This window comes from Malaya genurostris, chromosome 3 (assembly GCF_030247185.1).
Source record: "Malaya genurostris strain Urasoe2022 chromosome 3, Malgen_1.1, whole genome shotgun sequence".
Lineage (NCBI taxonomy): Eukaryota > Metazoa > Arthropoda > Insecta > Diptera > Culicidae > Malaya > Malaya genurostris.
The window spans coordinates 229,259,928-229,279,288 of NC_080572.1; the positions used below are offsets into that span (position 1 = coordinate 229,259,928).

At 40.2% G+C, this 19,361-nt stretch overlaps 1 protein-coding gene across 14 annotated transcripts in view; it reads left to right on the top strand.

Annotated features, from left to right (window-relative positions):
- Positions 1 to 19,361, top strand: part of LOC131439486 (collagen alpha-1(XVIII) chain) — an 805,709-nt gene that overhangs the window by 325,874 nt on the left and 460,474 nt on the right. The window contains exon 1 of one of the 14 annotated variants that reach the window (XM_058610563.1): positions 13,847 to 15,312. The exons of the other annotated variants lie outside the window; for them this stretch is intronic. The gene's annotated coding sequence lies outside the window, so the exon portion shown is untranslated. Of the gene's footprint in view, positions 1 to 13,846; positions 15,313 to 19,361 lie in introns of those variants that run through there. 14 annotated transcript variants of the gene reach the window in all.

Consider the following 19,361-nt stretch of genomic DNA (forward strand, 5'->3'; position numbering starts at 1 on the left):
TAATGTTAAATGTGTGTGTTTCATTGTGAAAATTTGCACTTAATTCACTTGATTGCGTTTTTTTTTCATCTCATTTCGTATCGCAAGGTTGCCAAGTTTTCTCATAATGTTAAATGTGTGTGTTTCATCGGCTGTACGCAGAGATGCCAGATATTTTCATAGAAAACATGTTTCTGCTCTATCTGTTCTCACTAATAAAATTAATCGAATTCAAATTCAAATCAAATTCAAATTGGTTTTAAATTTTAATATAAATGTTTATCAGTGTTCATCATCAAACATTTGCACAAAAGATTTCCATTTTAACATGTGATTTGTCCGTTGATTAATAAACTTTTAAAGAAGTACTGTAATCAAATACTAATAGATACTCAGAGAGAAAAGTCTAACGTTTTACTTCTCACTTTTTATGAACCTTTACAAATCTGTATTAAATTTAGAAAATCTGTAATCTGATTTAACGAACGCGAACGCAAAAATCTATACAATACAGATAAATCTGTATGAATGGCATCTCTGGTTCTACATTTTGTTTTTAGAAGGGCTAATGCCTAAATAGTAACAATTCTTTTTTTTGTTTTTTTTAAGTTCTCCAAATTAACTGCAAAGTGAAATTTTAAATTTACAACGTAATTTAACGAAAACGAAAGAATATATAGAAAGGTTATGCAATCACTTGAAAAACCGACTAGTGAAAATTGGCCCGGAGGGCCAAGTGTCATATACCATTCGACTCAGTTCATCGAGCTGAGCAATGTCTGTGTGTGTGTGTGTGTGTATGTGTGTGTGTGTGTGTGTATGTGTCAAATAATCTCACTAGGTTTTCTCGGAGATGGCTGAACCGATTTTGACAAACTTAGATTCAAATGAAAGGTCTCGTGATCCCATACGGAATTCCTGAATTTCATCCGGATCCGACTTCCGGTTCCGGAGTTATAGGGTAAAGTGTGTTCAATATTGTACACCGTCACTTAAACCGGCGAAACAAAATACGTAAAAAAATTTCTAAACTGATCTCAAAACTACACAAATCGATAGTTATTATCAGTAGGCAACTGAAAAGACTGATTCCGGCTATCCTGGTTCCCGGTATCCGGTTCCGGAAGTACCGGAAATAGTGGTCATATATACCAAAATGGATCTCACTCACTTTTCTCAGCGATGGTTTGACCGATTTCCACAAACTTAGATTTAAATGAAAGGTATTCCGGTCCCATACGGAATTCCTGAATTTCATCCGGATCTGACTTCTGGTTCCGGAGTTATAGGGTAAAGTGTGTTCAATATTGTACACCGTCACTCAAACCGGCGAAACAAAAAACGTAAAAAAATTTCTAAACTGGTCTCAAAACTACACAAATCGATAGTAATTATCAGTAGGCAACTAAACAAACCGATTCCGGCTCTGCTGAATCCCGGTATCCGGTTCCGGAAGTACAAATAGAATACCACAATATTATATGTACATGAGAAAGGCATCATTACACCACTAGGTGGATTAAAACAGGTTTTTTTTAATATCGTGTATTGTGTCATTTTTAAGGAAAATTCTGACATTTTGAACTTGAGAGTGCAATAATGCAATATTTTGGTTTTGATTGCTGTCTCCATTGCTAATTTATGGGATGAATAAAGGACCCACGCTAGGATGAATATAAAACCGTTGAGATGAAATTAGGAGCACAGTAGTGAACATATCAGAAGTGTTTTTAGTTGATTTTTTAATTATTATTTTAATTTCCGAAGAATGTGAGTCAATTCCCAATGTGGAGCAAGTTGAATTCAGAAGAAATATGAAAAAATCGTAGTGATTTTGGTGGCTGAATCAGGTTTTTAAGGTAACGTCCTTACAAATGAGATGGTTTCGCAAGTTTTAATGTTTTTGTTTATTATTTACTCTGAGAAAACGGCGGTCACCAGTGAGCCCAATTACACAAACTCGTCAGCCACCTCGACATCGTCACCGTCTATCAATATTCGTGGTGGGAGGCGTAGTGTTTCTTCCCTAGAGCTTCTTCCTCCCATGTATTTTGTTTTCGACGCAATATTGAACAAGATACAAGAAAGTGCATCACCTTGACGTAGCCTTCTCCGAGATTCGAAGGACTCGAGAGTGTCCCAGATACTCGGATGTAGCACATCACTCTATCCATTGTTGCTTTGACCAATCGCGTCAGTTTATCCGGGAATCCTTATTCGTGCATTATCTGCCATAGCTGTTCTCGATCGATTGTGTCGTATGCCGCTTTGAAGTCAATGAATAGGTGATGCGTGGGTACGTTGTATTCACGACACTTCTGGAGTACTTGTCTTATCGCGAATATGTGATCCGTAGTGACGCGGGCTCCAGTAAATCCCGCTTGGTACGGCCCTACGGATTCCTTAGCTATTGGTGATAGACGACGGCAAAGGATTTGGGAGAGTACCTTGTAGGCGGCGTTTATCAATGTGATTGCGCGGTAATTGCAACAATATAGCTTATCGCCCTTTTTGTAGACGGTTTTGTACCACTCCATCCATTCCTGTAGTAGAATCTCCTCCTCCCAAATCTTAGAAATAATCCAGTGCAGTGCTCTAGCCAGTGGCTCTCCTCCATGTTTGAGCAGCTCGTCTGGTAACTGGTCATTTTCCGCGGCTTTGTTGTTCCTCAGCTAGCCGATCTCCTCACTTATCTCCGACAGATCGGGGTCTGCGAATCTGTCGTCGGCTGAGCGTGCACCCAGATTGGTGCCTGTTCCGTTCTCTGTATCTTGTGCTTCGCCATTCAGATGCTCGTCATAGTAGTGCTTCCACCTGTCGATCACCTCACGTTCGTTCGTGAGAAGGTTACCACTGGTATCTTTGCACATTTCGGCCTGTGGCGTGTAGCCTCTACGTGAGCGGTTCACCTTCTCATAGAACTTCCGTGTGTCATTTGCGCGGTACAGCTGTTCCATCGCTTCACGATCTTGGTCTTCCTGGTGGCGCTTTTTCTTCCGGAAAACCGTGTCTGTCTGTATCGTTCCTCGTTCGCTCTAGTGCGGTGTTGCAGCATCCTCGCCCTTGCTGCATTCTTCTCCACGACCAACTGCTGACATTCGCCGTCAAACCAGTCATTTCCTCGATTCGATAACCTCGTACCTAGAACGGTTGAAGCAGTGCTACTCACGGCGGATCTTATATTCCTCCAGCCGTCTTCAAGAGTCGCCGCACCTAGCTGCTCTTCCGTTGGTAGCACTAGTTCCAGTTGTTGCGCGTATTCCTCTGCAGTACGAATGCTACGTAGCTGCTCGAGATTGAGTCCCGGCGTTCCTGTGCGACGAGTGTTGTGCACCGTCGATAGTTTTGAGCGCATACAAACCGCGACACGGTAGTGGTCAGAATCAATATTGGCAATGCGGTAAGTGCGGACATTGATGACGTCGGAGAAGAATCGCCCATCGATGAGAACGTGGTCGATTTGATTTTCCCCATGTTGATCCGGTGATCTCCAGGTGGCTTTGTGGATATCTATGCGGGGGAAGAAGGTGTTTCGAACTACCATTGCTCGGGAGACTGCAAAGTTTACGCATCGTTGACCGTTGTCGTTTGTTACCGCGTGCAGGCTCTCCAGCCCGATCACGGGTCTGTACATTGCCTCCCGACCTACCTGAGCATTCATGTTGCCAATGACGAGTTTTACATCCCGCCGTGAACAGCTGTCGTAGGTTTGTTCCAGCTGCGCGTAGAAATGCTTCCTTCTCGTCATCGGGTCTGGTCTCATGTGGGCAGTGCACGTTGATGATGCTGTAATTGAAGAAACGGCCCTTGATCTTCAATACGCACATTCTATCACTGATTGGCTGCCACCCAATCACGCGCTGGCGTATCTTGCCCAACACTACAAATCCCGTTCCTAGAACGTTGGTTGTGCCGCAGCTCTGGTAGAAGGTAGCCGCTCGATGCCCACTTTTCCACACCTTCTGTCCCGTCCAATAAAGTTCCTGCAGTGCTACGACATCGAAGCCGCGGATTTGAAGCTCATGATGCACCATTCGGTCGTATCCTTGGAAGCCAAACGATTTGCAGTTCCATGTGCCAAGCTTCCAACCGTAGTCCTTTGTTCGTTGCGTAGGTTTTTGCCAATTATACCGAGTCGTATTTCTTTCTTGATCGTACGTAACATGTGTTTTCCGGGCGGCTTGTTAGGCCTGTACCAACCTCCTGACTCGCCGGAGGGCCATCGTGTCAGCACTGTTTAGAGTCCCACACTGACACAAGGGACGGTAATCAGCCGCTCCTAACATGGAGAACAGACGCTGTTTCGAGCCGCCCCAACATGGGAAACAGACGCTCGGGTAGGCTCGCTGTCTGTAAAGAGAATGTAAGCCCTCCCCCCCTTCCTGTCAGCATACGACCAAGGTCCCACCGGGGTTGGTTACCCTATCTTTCCTATGGTTACTCGTACCCCAGCCGGTACCGCGGGGAGGTAGAGATAGGAGTTACTGGACAGGAGGCTAAGAACCACATTGGGGCCTGAAATGCGCATTGTCCAGTCGTTTACCAACCATTAGTTCGTTACAGCAGTATTCTGATATTTCGGTAAAGCGCGTTTTTATGTCGAAAATTGGCACAATATGTCTCTAACTTTCGTGCATACTAGCGTATGAAGCTCTAGCGTATGAAGCGTATGAAGCGTTCGAGGTGAAAATTGTACCTAACTGTAATGATAAATAGAATGTGATGGCAAAAGCCCGGGCTCGCAATTTGAATCGCGAATATTTGAAGAAATTGTTCTGTGTGATAATGAACGATGAATGTTATGTTCTGGAAGACTTTAAGTAGCTTTCCGGAATACCTTGCAAAATTTGACCTAAATCGGACATGCTTAAGGGGTGCTGCCCGGTGGTAAAGGTTTGACAATTTTCGATCTTGAAAACGCACCATAGGGAGGAGTACATGAAATTTCCAAAATCGAAAAATTTTTTTGATGCCAAAACTCTTAAAACTGCATAGATTATCGAAATTTAGTGTCATCTCAAAAAAAAATTTTTTTTTGAAAAAATCTACTTTCTGGGACTTAGAAAAATTTTCATATTTTTTCTAAGTACCAAAAAGTCGATTTTTTCAACAAATTTTTTTGTTCGAGATGACACTAAATCTCGACGTTTCATGCAATTCTAAGCCTTTTGGCATCAAAAATTTTTTTTCGATTTCGAAAATTTCATGTACTCCCCTATGGTGATTTTTCAAGATATATGAAAATTCCACTAAGTGGACTAAGAAGGCTTTTTTTAGATTAGCATCACTGTTCTCATACAAATAGGCAACGCAAATGTCAAGCACTAGTTTGGAAAAAAGATGCTGACTGTGTGACATAAACACTAAAGCATGCTTTTGTGAACTACTCGAATCAATCTGAATCAATTGGTGTCAAAATTAGTGTCCAAAATTATTTAATAAAAGTATGAAACATATTTTCTTGAGACTGTTATGAAAGAAGAGAAAGGCATTATCACACCACTAGGTGGATTAAGAAGGGTTTTTTAATGAAAAATTGGAATTTTGAGCACAGTAGTTGGACTTTTTGAAGCAAACCAATTTGGTGAAAGGAAAGAAACAAATTCATATTCCAAGCGCAGTTAATAGTTACACATTTCATTTGATTGGAGTCCCAAAACAGTCTGTATGTATTACTGTCGGTCCAACAATAATCATGCCCAACCGAATACAACAACCAACCCTTTCATCGTTTTGTATCACTCGTTCGTGCTATCTCGGCACCCCATATGTGTGGTAATATTGTTGCTCTTGGCAAATTTTCAAAAAATACCAAAATTCATCACCGAACGGCTCGTAGCCGAAGCCATAGCTCTTCTGCGTAGATGCGAGTGAAATCATCCCAAAAATGCCATCCGCAACGTCGACTGCCGCCGTTCCGATGATGTGTGTACTGCAATGAATGATGCCAAAGCACAAATCGGAGCCTTGGAACCCGTTCCTTGTCCCTTCTGGCAAATAATAGGTATGTATGTGAGCGCAAGCAGTTGGCAGGAAGCAGCAAAAAAGAAATTGGGAAGAGCCCTTCCCTTCTGCTGTGGCAACACGTACTATAGAAGCTGCATATCAGATGCCAGTTCGTTGGCAAGAAGCTCCAGGCTGGATGAGAATAAGAAAATCATTTTTCTTATTCAAACACGTTCGTTCATCGGTGCTTCCGTGCTGCAAACGGCTTTTTCCATTGTGCGGTGGAAATCGACTGGAATATTATGGTTGTTTTGTTGACTGTGCCTGCCTGGAAGCCCCGAGCGTAGATTATCACGAAGTCGGAAGGAACGGGGGCGAACGCAGTGATAAAGTCCTTTGTAAGTAGCTCATGCAATGCTTGTAACGATGTTATATGATTTTTTGCTCACCTTCAGGCGATTGCATCATTTCTAGTCGTATGTGTGTGTGTGTGTAAGTATGCCCGCTGATGCTGAGCGGTGGATGAATCGAATTATCCGGGTCATTTGATCTTGAGGAGCAATGATTGGTTCTGGTCTTGCATATCCCGGTTAGCTGGTGAGGTGAGGTTGGTTTGCTCAATCGATTTGACCACTGCTTCTTGGTTGGACGGTTAGTCGGACCGCTAGAATTAGCATATGTTTATATCGAATATCTTATCGCCATTCAAGCTATAATTGAATCCGCACGCAATTGAATGTGTTTATGGAATTTGTCTGGCTTTAGGAAGGAAGGAAGGAAGGAATGAAACCGCCTACGCGTAGATATTTTGATTACTGATTGCAGTTGAGAGTTTATTGTCAACATGACATTCCATTGTTTTGTTCTGAATTGCAAACAGCGAATTATCTTGCTCAAGTATGATAAATGCTCATTTTACGATCTGATTCATTGCAAAATCCCTACAATTTCCTAAATCAGATCATCTAACCGTTGGAAGAAAGGCTTTAGGTAGAAATGAAAATACACAAACTTACCGGAAGAAGATGATTCAAAACCTTAACGTGTTCCAAGTATACCCAATTTCTAAGAACCTTTTTTAATCTACATAGTTGTGTAATGATGCCTTTCCCATAATCTTCAGTATGCTAAATTAATACCAATTCTATTCTAGAAATTTGACCACTACTACACTACGTTTTTTTCGGAACTGAAACGGGTACAGCAGAAGTAAGTTTCTACAGGGTCCGGCACTCGAAGTGCAACCAATTAAAAAGGCCATAAATTCAGTTTGGAAAATTACTTTTACTTAATTCAAAGTACAAAATGTGTAAAAATAATACAACATTCAGAATCAATTCACTTTTGCTCGAAATGACCACCTTTTGCCTTGACTTGATGACTTGAGAGAGCGAAGGAGTTGCTTCGTTTGGCCGAATGTGACTTGCAGGTATTTTGGCCCACTCGCGGACAATAACTTTTTTCAGCGCCTCGAGACTGGTGTATCTTTTAGTTTGGACTTTGCTCTCCAAAACGGCCCAAAGAGAATAATCCATTGGATTCGCATCTGGTGAATTCGAGAGCCATTGTGTGGACGTGATGAAGTTCGGAACGTTGTTTTTCAGCCATTCTTGGTTCACTCGAGCTTTGTGAGACGGTGCCGAGTCCTGCTGAAACGTCCATGGTCTGCCACCGAGATGTTTGTCTGCCCACGGCTTCAAAGCAACCTCCAGAATACTTTCCCGATAGCATGTCGCATTTACCTTGATGCCAGGCTCGATGAAAACGATTGGAGAGCGCCCATCTGCGGTTACAGCGGCCCAAACCATTATCTGTTGCGGGTGCTGCCTCCTGGTGGCCAATCGATGACTCAAATTATCGTATGAACGGTCGGTCAAGTAAACCCTATCGTTTTGAGAGTTTATGAATTGCTCAATTGGAAAAATTTTCTCGTCAGAAAATACAATGTTCGGAAATTGACCGCTTTCGGCCAAACGAAGCAACTCCTTCGCTCTCTCAAGTCATCAAGTCAAGGCAAAAGGTGGTCATATCGAGCAAAAGTGAATTGATTCTGAATTTTGTATTATTTTTACACATTTTGTACTTTGAATTAAGTAAAAGTAATTTTCCAAACTGAATTTATGGCGTTTTTAATTGGTTACACTTCGAGTGCCGGCCCCTGTATAAACATTAACTAAGTTCATAAAAGTCGGTTAAGTCATCCTTAAGATATCGAATTAAGTACCGTTTTAAAGTTTTTAATAACACTTTTTTCGGTACTTCTGGATCCGAAAACTGAAAACTTGTATAGCCAAAAACGGTTTCAATACCCGTCAAAGTTTTAAGCATATGCAGTTGCATTCGCTTCGGTTAACAAAGAGGTGCACAGTGTCGAGTATGACAACGTTAAATACAAAATCTCTGTGTACGTGGTGGATGGTGCCATTGGAGTGCGTATACATTACCTTTTTGACCAGTATTTCCAATTCTTCCGAAACTGGATTTCGAGAACCGGAATGGCCGAAGTTGGTTCGTATGGACAGCATCAAATATAACCTATGTATTGGAACGCTTTTGAACCAAGTTAAAAAAGACTTTTTCTCTCTTTCGCTTTTCACAGCTTTAGGTGACGGTGTAAAATTTTTAACGCTCAAATTCAGGAATTTTCTATGGGACCATAAAACCCAGTGATGTCCGAGCTCAGCACCCGAGCTGCTCTATAGCTGCAGTGTGTGCCTATTAAACTTGTGTGCGGTCCTTATTTAAACCAGACTCATGAGCGTGTGCTATTTGTGTAGTCCACCTACTGACAAGAGACAATACAAGAGCGGACACTGTGTGCTTAAAAAATATATTACAAGTATAATTAAATAAAAAAACGGACACTTAACTCAGCTCGTGAACTAGCACATGAGTCATAGCTCCCCATTCCAGCTCATGAGCCAGCAGATGAGCCAGCATCGCGAGCTGGTTCTTCGAAGCATACGACTCTCGATCTAGTAGCAAAACGGAACACGAGCGTTTGCTTCAGACCTCGTGTGCGTATTTTTAAAAAGGTACAGCACACGGACTGTATGAGAGCTGGCTCGTGTGCTGGGCCATCACTGATAAAACCTTCTACTTGAACCTAAGTTCGTGAAAATCAGTCAAACCATCTGTGAGAAAATATACGGCTAGAGTTTTATTTTGGAGTATTAGAACACTACTTTCGGTGCTTCCGAAATCGGAAATCGGGAACCAGGACAGCCGTAATTAGTTTGAAAGAATGGAAACAAATGGAACAGTTTCGGACCCACATAAAATTTTTAACACTCTTCACTCTGTAATTTCAGAACCAACAGTTGTATAAGGATGAAATTCTAATACTTTGTATTTGTACACGCGAATTTTTGGATCTCGGTGCAAAGATAGGTTTTTTGAGTGATAGCATTACCTTCCCATATAAGAAGAGCAAAAATATTCATCGTTCGTAAAGGCCTGTTGTGTTTTCTTCTTCCTTACCAGTACGTACCGGTGCGTACTGGTTTTGTATTACCATTTTATATGGCAGTTTGTAAGCTTTAACACACATCGCCCTGTAATCGCGGAACCGAAAGTCGGATCCAGATGAAATTTCACAGTAGTTTTTGAAATAATAAGAGTTTCAATTTAAGTCAAGATTTGTGAAAATCGGTTCAAGCATCACTGAAAAATCAAAGTGAGTTCTTCACTACTTTCGGTGCCTCCGACACAAAAAATGGGGGATCGATAAAACCGCATTAAATTGATATGCCCACAGAAGAAAAAGTTTGGAAACTAAAAGAATTTATCAGTCAGATTAATGGGATTTGAACCTGTTTTTACCATCGTTTGGGAAAAAATACTACTGAAATTAACAATAATTCACTTATTGCGCTTTAGTTCCGAAACCGGAAGTCAGATTCGAATAAAACGTTCCAGAAATTTAGGAAGAATTATTAGACCTTTCATTTAATTCTAAGTTTGTGAAAATTGATTTAGCCAGCTCCGAGAGAAGTGAAAGCATATTTTGGAAACTCGCATGTCGATTTCAGGTCGTATGTTGTCTTTGAATTGAGCTATGGTTCTTGGCTTATCAACGTATACCTTGGATATCAAATAGCTCCACAAAAATGTCCGGTGGAATCAAATCGGGTGATTTCGGGAGCCAGTCAAAATAACCGTTTTTTATTTGACTCGTCCGGAGAACAATGGTCGTAACAAAGCATTTGTTAGTCGAGTTGTATGGCATGTTGCACCGTCCTGCGGCAACCCGTAGCCATTCGAATCATTTTCACGAACAATAGGCATCACAAAATCATTTATCATGGCTCGATAACGATCGCCATTAACAGTTTTCGATACTGCATAATCGTCTTGGAAAAAATAGTGATCAATAACCATAACCGCACAAACACAAAACTGTAAAGTTTTGGTCGCATAGAGGCTGTTCCTTAATTACCTGCGGGTTTTCAGTGGCATGAAACCAACAATTCTAACAATATTAACGTATCCATTTAACGTGAAATGTACCTTGTCTGACATGATCATTTTTCGCCAAAAGTTGGCCTCGTTTTGAACTACTACGCAAATGAAAGGTCTCCTCGTCAGCCTGAACGCTATTGAATGTATTAGAGATCGGATGTTTACCTTTCGAGTTATCCGAAGTTTTATGAGGAAAACTAAAATGGTTTCACGACATTTGTCACAAATGACCTGGTAAACAAATATATGTGTTAATACTTATATTTCATACAGTAATAGCTGTCCAACAAGCCATAGAACGCCATTTTTAGCGGAGATATTGATTGTTTTCAAAAAGTGACTTTTCTCACTACTCCATTCAAATGAGTTTTGAGCACTGCATTATAAAGGGATGATTGAAGCGGTTTTCAATATTGTTGTATGCAATTGTTTCTAAGCATCTAAAAGACTGGGTACCACTCACAACTTTCAAAAGACTATGAGTGAAATTGCACGACATTTCGATTAGTCAGAAAAAAGTGAGAGCCATTTATGTGAACCTTTGTCATTTTCAAAATAATGGATTCAAAACATTTTCGTGTGTTAATTTATCATTGCTTCTTGAATTGAAACAAATACTGTACAAGCTCAGAAAAGCCTTCAGAAGTGTTATCAGGAATCTAATCTATCGAAATGAACCATTTGTTATTGGCTTGCTGAATTTAAACATAATCGTAATCGTAACAGATAATGGTGAATGTGCTCGTCGTCCTATTGAGGTGATCACTTCAGAAAACACAAAAAGTCCACAAATTGATTATATCCAATAAAAAATTGCAACCGCTGGATATTCGACTTAGCTAAAAAAAAAAGTATGCCCGACTCTATTCCGGAACGGAAGATCTCCCGCGCCGCGGCGTCAAACGCAAACAAAACACCATTTTGGACGGTAAAGTTCTCACTTGTGCTCTTGTCATGTAACAATAAAGCCCCGAGGTTAAACATGAACAAATTCAATTAGTTGAATTTGTTCAATAAGTTCCTTGAGGACAAAATTGTCCCACATGACTGCAGACAAGTAAGACCATTCAAAACCCCGGAGAACCAGCTTCCGATCACAATTCGTATCGGTCGATTGCTATGCTTTCCGAAAATTGTCTGAAATGCTGCTGATCCCGATGGAATACCTTCGTCTGTGCTTAAGCACAGCTCAATCGTCTTGAGTTACCCGTTAGCAATACTATTCAATAACAAAGTGAGTTTCCTACGTGTTGGAAGTCGTCCTTTATGTTTCCAGTTGTTGCTAATTACCGAGGAAGTACTTGCTTGTGCGCATGCTCAAAACTGTTTAAGATCATTGTTAACGACATCTTGTTCGCCTGTTGCAGAATTTATATTGACACCCAGCAGTATGGATTTTTCCCTAAATGTTCCGTGTTGACGAATCTCTTGCAGTTCACTTCGAACTGTATACGGAACATGGACCGTGGCCAGAAGATTTATATTGACCATAAAGCGGCATTTGACCGGGTTGATCACGGAATTCTCTTTAAAAAAAATAGAGGTACTTGGAATCTCTACACGAGGAGTTGCATGGTTTAAGTCTTACTTGACGGATCGCTTTGTTCGGATTAAAATTGGATCTTCGACATCGGAGACCTTCACGAATCTTTCGGGAGTGCCTCATGGTAGTATCCGTGGTTCGTTACTGTTCTCTATCTCAATCAATGATGTATCAACACGGAACTTTTCAAAATTATTAAAAGTCTCTTGAATTGCCTGGAGTTGCAAAAAATGCTTGATACATTTCAAATATGGTGTACCAAGAATTTTTTGAAACTGAGTATCGAAAAATGCAGTGTTATCTCTTTTTTATCGAAAAAGTGCATAAATAGTATTCGATTACAAAATCGCAGGACACACGCTAACGCGAACAGAACATGTGAATGATTTCGATGTAATTCTTGATCGTGAAATAACCTTCAAACTTCACTACTCAATTGAGATTCGTATTTAAAATTTCCTCCGATTTTCGCGATCCTTTGTGGATTATACTGCTCGCTGGTATGGTCAGTGCTTGAATCGAACCCGATTGTTTGGTGTCCATATCATTCAACTTTGATATTGAGGATTGAAGCAGTGCAACGCAAATTTGTGAGATACGCATTGATACTTTTACCCTGGAACGACCCCATACAGCTACCGTCATATGAGGATCGTTGCCGTCTCCTAATCATTGAACCCCTGGAATTAACAAGGACATATGCTCAAGCTACATTCGCTGCGAAATTGCTTCTTGGTGCTGTTGACTGTCCCGCATTACTCGAACGTCTGAATAAGTATGCTTCAGAAAGATCTCTTCGACAGCATAATTTCTTGCTCCTTGAAACACAGTATACTGTATACGGACAGTATGAGCCATTTAGATCCATAGGCTGACAATTCAACGAGTTTGCTGAGTTTTTTTTATTTTAATTTGTCGTCCAAAGTGTTTTATCGTAAGCTACTTGACATTTTTCGTTTTGTGTTCCATGATAATTTAGCCTAAGTTGAATAGTTTTTAGTTTAGTTAGTTTATTCATTAAGACACCTACTGTGAGATGGAATATACAGCAACAAATAAACAAATCTACAATTTTCCACACAGCATAAAAATGTTCACAAACATGTACTATTCGACGATTTTGAAAGGGCCATTTTCCCATTCCATACGAAAGTGTATATATCGTTAAACCCAAAATGTAATCTGATCTAAGTTTTCTACAGTGAACAAATTAGCGAATGAAAAGATTCAGGTGACTGGCTGTGCAAGAGCCTATAATTGAGGTTTGCTTGCACTCAACTTGCTTGCACGAACATCACGCATTTCTTGAAACACGTAATCATATCAGGAAAACCGGCACCAAACCTTCAATGTCAAACCCAACTACTTTCGCAAAAGCAGCTGTTAAAAAGGCCAACAGAAAAAAGCAGAATCGCAACGACCTTCTTTCCTATTTACCCATTGGGAGCTTCCGTTCGTAGTTTATATACGGAAGAAAGAACCTTGAACCAATAAATCAGTCTCGTGTTTTAACTTTCCAACGCTACCTGTCTTCCCGAAGGACACTGCACTTTCGAACTGCGAAAAAGCTTCTCCGACACGAACGAGGACGAGTTTGCGCCGTACGGCAGCACGCGTCCCCTCCAACTCATTCCGGTGGAGGAACCCGGTGCGCTTTGGTTTGACTCTCTCAAATGAGCCATGCGCCGCTCTGTCCACCAGCGGAAATTTCACCAAACTACCGAATCCTTTCCGAACGTACATCGAGGATTCACTCCCCTCTGATAAGGACGAACGAGCGAGCGAGCTGGTAACTCACCGTTTCTCGCACTCCGATCGGCACTCTTCGGCAGCGAAAGCGGAATTCATCCGGTTCGTTGGACCACACCGAGATACCGATGCTGGTGCCGGGAATGTGGCTGGCATCTGGAGTCCAAAAAATCAGTCTCTCGACGGACCGCGATGAAGTTGCACGTTTTCCCGGTGAGGCCGCGTCGTTTTCAGCACAACCATCCGCGTCCGCGGGCCATAACACAAACGTTCGATTGCGTCGATTGCTCCGGTGAGCAGCAGAACGGAACCGCTGAAGGGTATATCCCAATCGATTTCGATTACCCAGTCACGCGGTGTGTCGTTGCATTAGACACGGAAATTTTCGGAATATCTTCACCGTCGTCGTCGTCGTCGGTGCCGTGGTTCTCGTCGTCGTCGATATCGTCGTTGCCGGTATTCGTAAGTCGTCGCGCGGGAGATTAACCGTCACCCCGAAAATCGACCGGTGCTCTGTTATCGCTATAAGCACCACTTGGAGTACTGTTTTGTTTTTATGTCGAAACCAAACCATATCTCAAGAAGTTTTCCATCCGACCTATCCGACGGTGTTGCCTCGCGGTACATGCGGCAAGGGAAAATTGAGGAAATCCCACATATCGGAAAAGTTATCCACCGTTGTGTGAGTGCGAGCATGTATGTTCTATGCTTTATTCCGTAGACAAGCTGCTATTTTGATCGAACCGAATAAACGGACGACTTGTTGGCCTAAGGTTAAAGTTTCGTTTTTGGTCGCAGCGGGGCAAGGAAGTGACACGTTCAGAAGAGGATATCATCCTACAGTGGAAAGTCAACCGTTGGCAAAGTGAATTTAGACGGTCGGTTGGGGAACAGAAGTGCCGAGAAACATCCAAGTGTGCCGCGATATTGGGAAAATCAAGTGCTGCACCACCACCGCCACCTGCCGTGGGACCAACAGCCAGCCAGAGGAAATTGAAACCGACCAAGAAATACGAGCATATTTAACGGGAGGAAATATAAAACCAGCGCTTATCGTTTACCCGTCTACGGTGAGTGCGAACACGCAGAGGTGGAAAAGAATCTCTGCTGTTTCCGCTATCGTGTGGAAATCTGAGGTTGCATCGCTTGTGAGTAGGCGGCCGGCTAGGGGTTGTGCAGTGGCAGTATCATCCTGCACGCGTCCAGTGTGACTGTGTGCCCCAACGACCAAAAAAAAAACAACGGTTAAGGTTACCGGGCCCGGGATTCGGGTCACAGTGACGTGTTGTTGTTGTAGTGTTGTGCAGTAGTGCATCTCGGGGGTGACACAGAGCAGAGACAGTGCATTTTCAGTGTTTGTAGTAGGAATGAAAGTTACTCGTACCGGACCAAATGTTGCTGCCGCTGTTGTTTTGTCGGTGTCAGTTTTAAGTAGAACTGTGCCAGCACGTGACCTGCATTGCGGAGTGTAAACAAACAGCAAACGTGCGAATTAAGTTAGAAACCAAAGTTTAGCCCGGCCCGAGCAGGGAATTCGAATGACGTGACGTGTTATTTGCTGCAACGACCGTTCGGGGCATTCGCGGAAAAGTTTAAAGCTGATTCCCGGCTAGTGATGCGGCAATTTTTGCAACGTAAGAGCACACACATGTTTGGTCGAGGTTTGGCAATGGAACGGATTTTCTTGTTTGGTGTGAGGCAGGATGTGCTTTTGTTATTTTCTTACCCAAAACAATACGGTGCTAGGTTCGAGTTGACAACGGTTGATGTGAATACGATCGAGAGTGCCACTTTTTGCTTTCCACTGACTGAACGTTTTCGTTCCTAAATCCGATGCGATTTGGTGCGTTTGTAAATATTTGCTATTTATACAAACCGCAACAAGATTTTATTTGCTTAGGACTGAAGTTACCCTAGGCTTAGATTAGCCGGGTTAAGTTAGTCTGTCGTTTGACGACTGTCCTGCCGGTTTGATGTGGGGGAATGGAAACATACACACTTGAAAAATTTCACAGAATTTTCAACAGTTGCACGCTCGGTGATCACTTTGGCAATGGAATGAATGGTTACCGATCGTTTGGTAAAAAAAATGAATGATTCAGCATTTCAATGGATTTTCGGATATTACCAAACAACAAAAATTTTTTATTCTCGATTACATTTTTCGGAACTGAATATTTTTCGCAAAAGCGAGTAAGAAAATTAGTACCAGTCATGGATTCGGTTTTTCATAGCCACAAAAAAAAAGGAACAAAAAATGCCGGTAGGTCAGTTCCAGCCAGTAAAAACTGAGTAAAAAATGTGGCGTCATGTACCGCTTGACCAGGATTATTAGCGCCATTCCACCCGAAATTACCCTCCAACGACATGAATTGGCAGCAAGATTTGAGTAGCTCTAATGTTTTTCATCGCTCCGAATTCCAAAGGAGTTAAGAAAAGAGTGACAACGCTTACTTTGACTGACCGTATCTCAGCCGTTGGTACACGCTCATTGGACATAACTCAACTTTTGAGTTGCGATTACTCAAATCCATAAACTGAAGCATTTGAGTTCTGATTTGATTAAAATTAGCGCAACCTATGAGTTCTCTCACATTTACTGCTGAGTTTTCAAATATTTGAATGGGAAAAAAAACCTAACCGTCGTGTTGTTCAGTGTGAGTTGTTTAAATACAAACACTTGTCAAGGGTATATTGGTTGAATTTGTTGTTCATTTACGATTCGAAGACCCTTTCCTGACATTGTTCGCCATTTTAGTCACATATGAGAATCTTATGGGTGTTCTAGATTTCAAATATATCCAGTAAGAAGTCAAACTGAAATGTTTCAAAACCATTTGACTTTAGTCCTAAATTGAACGATTTTGGACTCTTCTAATATAATTAGCAAAACAGAATATTTTGAGGTTAAAGAACTGAATGTTGAGTAAAATCAAAGTTTGAGGTTAAAATCACTCAAATTTTTAGGCAATACACATTTTTCTGTTTGGATTCAATATTACTCAATTTTTGACATCCCTATTCTCCGTACAATGGGAAATCTGTGTTTATTTGATTTATGGTACAACTGATGATGCCGATTTTACTTTTTGGCCATAGCATAGCATGCTTTTGCAAAATTTAAGCCAAAAATAAAACAAAAAACATTCTCCGAATTCAAATGGAATTGCTCCATAAGGTTGAGTGCTAGACACCCGGGTAGAAGTGATTTGCAAACCAATACCAAATTCTGTCATTAAAATCAAACATCTCAATGGTAGAAATTAACATTATTTAGTTTGAAATAAGAGTTAAAATATCAAAAATCATAACAAAGCCTGCATGAGAAAATAGCAACAAAATAAAAAATTCTGTCATTGTAATATCAAACCAAGAACAAAATATTTATAGAAGATGAATTTGTTCATTATTTTATATTCTAGCATTTAGAATAGAGTAATATCTTAAGTATTTCTCTTATCAAATTCTGATGCAGTTTATTAAATGGTATTTTATTTGAAGATAAAACTACTGGGTCAATTTACTTAATGAATTTGAAATAGCTCATCAATAACGAAATAAGATATTATAACTAATTTTGATGTTGAACAGATATTGTACAATGTCTTGATCCCTTGATGAAATATCACGAAAATATCAAGTATCACTCTGACAACACAGAGACATCAAGCCAAGATATGATGGTAAAATTTGTTATTATTTTGACCTTTGTTTGCTATTTACACCTACCCGGGCAGTTTTGGTTTTTGAGTTAACAGTGACAATTTGACTTGGCCATTTGCACTTGTTGTCTCTTACTGAAGTTTTAGTATATTGTGATTGTAATAACTGCACGAAAAGACCGAAATCAGCATTTTGGCGAAAAAATTAGTTGATTTTCTGATTTTAGTTAGTTATTTTTTGAGACAACTAAAAAAATCTTAGTTTTGCTAATTCAGATTTTTTAATTCTCATTTCCTTAATAATAATAAAATATTAGTTGAAATGGCTATTTTATAGTTGAATTCACCTATTAAACGTGCTGTCATTTCTTAGCTAAGGCACACTTCATTTCCATTCATCCAATTTTTTATTTAAATTAGAGAAATAAAACGTTGTTTTCAACCAACATAAATGGTTGAATTGGCTTCTGCAATTTGCAGCTATGTGGCGCACTGTCACCATAAAAACGTTAACACCGTAATGACTACTAGCCACTAGATGACACACTACTACCGAAAAGAATACGATGTTGTATTGGAGAAAAAGACATAAACGAAACATAAACTTCTATTTGAAAACTTTTCTTCTTAATCGCTGTTTCCTTCATTCGCGAAATCGACTCTCTCACTGAAAATTTTTAGCACTTTGAAAACAAAAACCGAATACAAATAATACACCAGACGGCGTAGCCCGGAAGGTTGAAAGATACAAAAACATCATTCGGCATATATAATTAGAGTACAACATTCGAAACTCACCTCACTATTCCGCGTAAAAACATTATTACGCACAATCGCTTCAAATGCGCACAAATTATGAATAAAAACACTTTCCACTAAGAGTTCACGTCATTTTTACATATCGGATTAGAAATTTATATATGGATATATCGTAACACATGTGAAAACCATCAAAAAAATTTGCAAGCAGTTTCAACAAGACTGTCCTTTCTAGCTTTTTAATGGATTGTTTTGATTTGACACTTCTCATGAGTTTTTGGCTGATAAACTTGTTAATAAAACCAATATCATGTCAATATCAATATCAAATTTTCTGATTTTAATAACAAAATTAGTTGTCAATGACAATTTCGTGTTGGATTGAAATATTACTGGTTTGTGTCCAGGATATTCGCCAACTAAACACATTCTCTAAAAATAAGAGTTTTTTCAGCAAGTTAATTCTCAATTTTATTAACTAATTTTATAGTTGTTTTGGAAATTTTGTTGTTAAAATCAACTAATTCAAAAACAGTAATACGAATTGGGCACAGAGCTAATCTCGGTCGTTCCGTGTGCATCTATCGGAAAGATAAAAATTCACCTTTCTCGAATTTGAAGAAAACCACAAAATAGAAAACAACCTTCCCACGTTAATCCCTTTATTTTTTTCCTAGTACTGGTCCTAGAATTTGACTTCACGGCATTGAACACAATTTATATACCGGTAAATGACATGAAAAACATGTACGTTATTCATTTGGCGTATATATTCAATGTGGTTTGAAATAGTGAAGCACATGGATCAAGTAGGCTCAGTAAAATTTCCACACTAAATACTTCGTTATGCGCCAAATCTATTCACATTGTGCTTTCCAGCAGCAACAAATCCATACGCGCCAAACAATCATCGAAGATCCTAGCATGTATTGAGTGGAAAATTTCCAATTCCATACAAAACAATTCTCAAGATTTTCTTCACTTTCCCGATGGATTCTCCTTAATACAATCTAAAACCTTCGCACAAAATTTACCTTCCAAACAAAACGATGCATTTGCAAATCGGTTCATGCATAACAAAGCATACTTGCTACATACACATTTGCTAGAAAAAACTTTTGTTATAGCTAAAAATCACATGTCTTTGAAAAGGACACTTAAGCTCAGCTGATTTTTTAGGAGTATACCTCCTAATTCAATTAAAAAAACGTGTTTAATCTACCTAACAGTGAGATGATACCTTTTTTTTCTCAATTCGCATG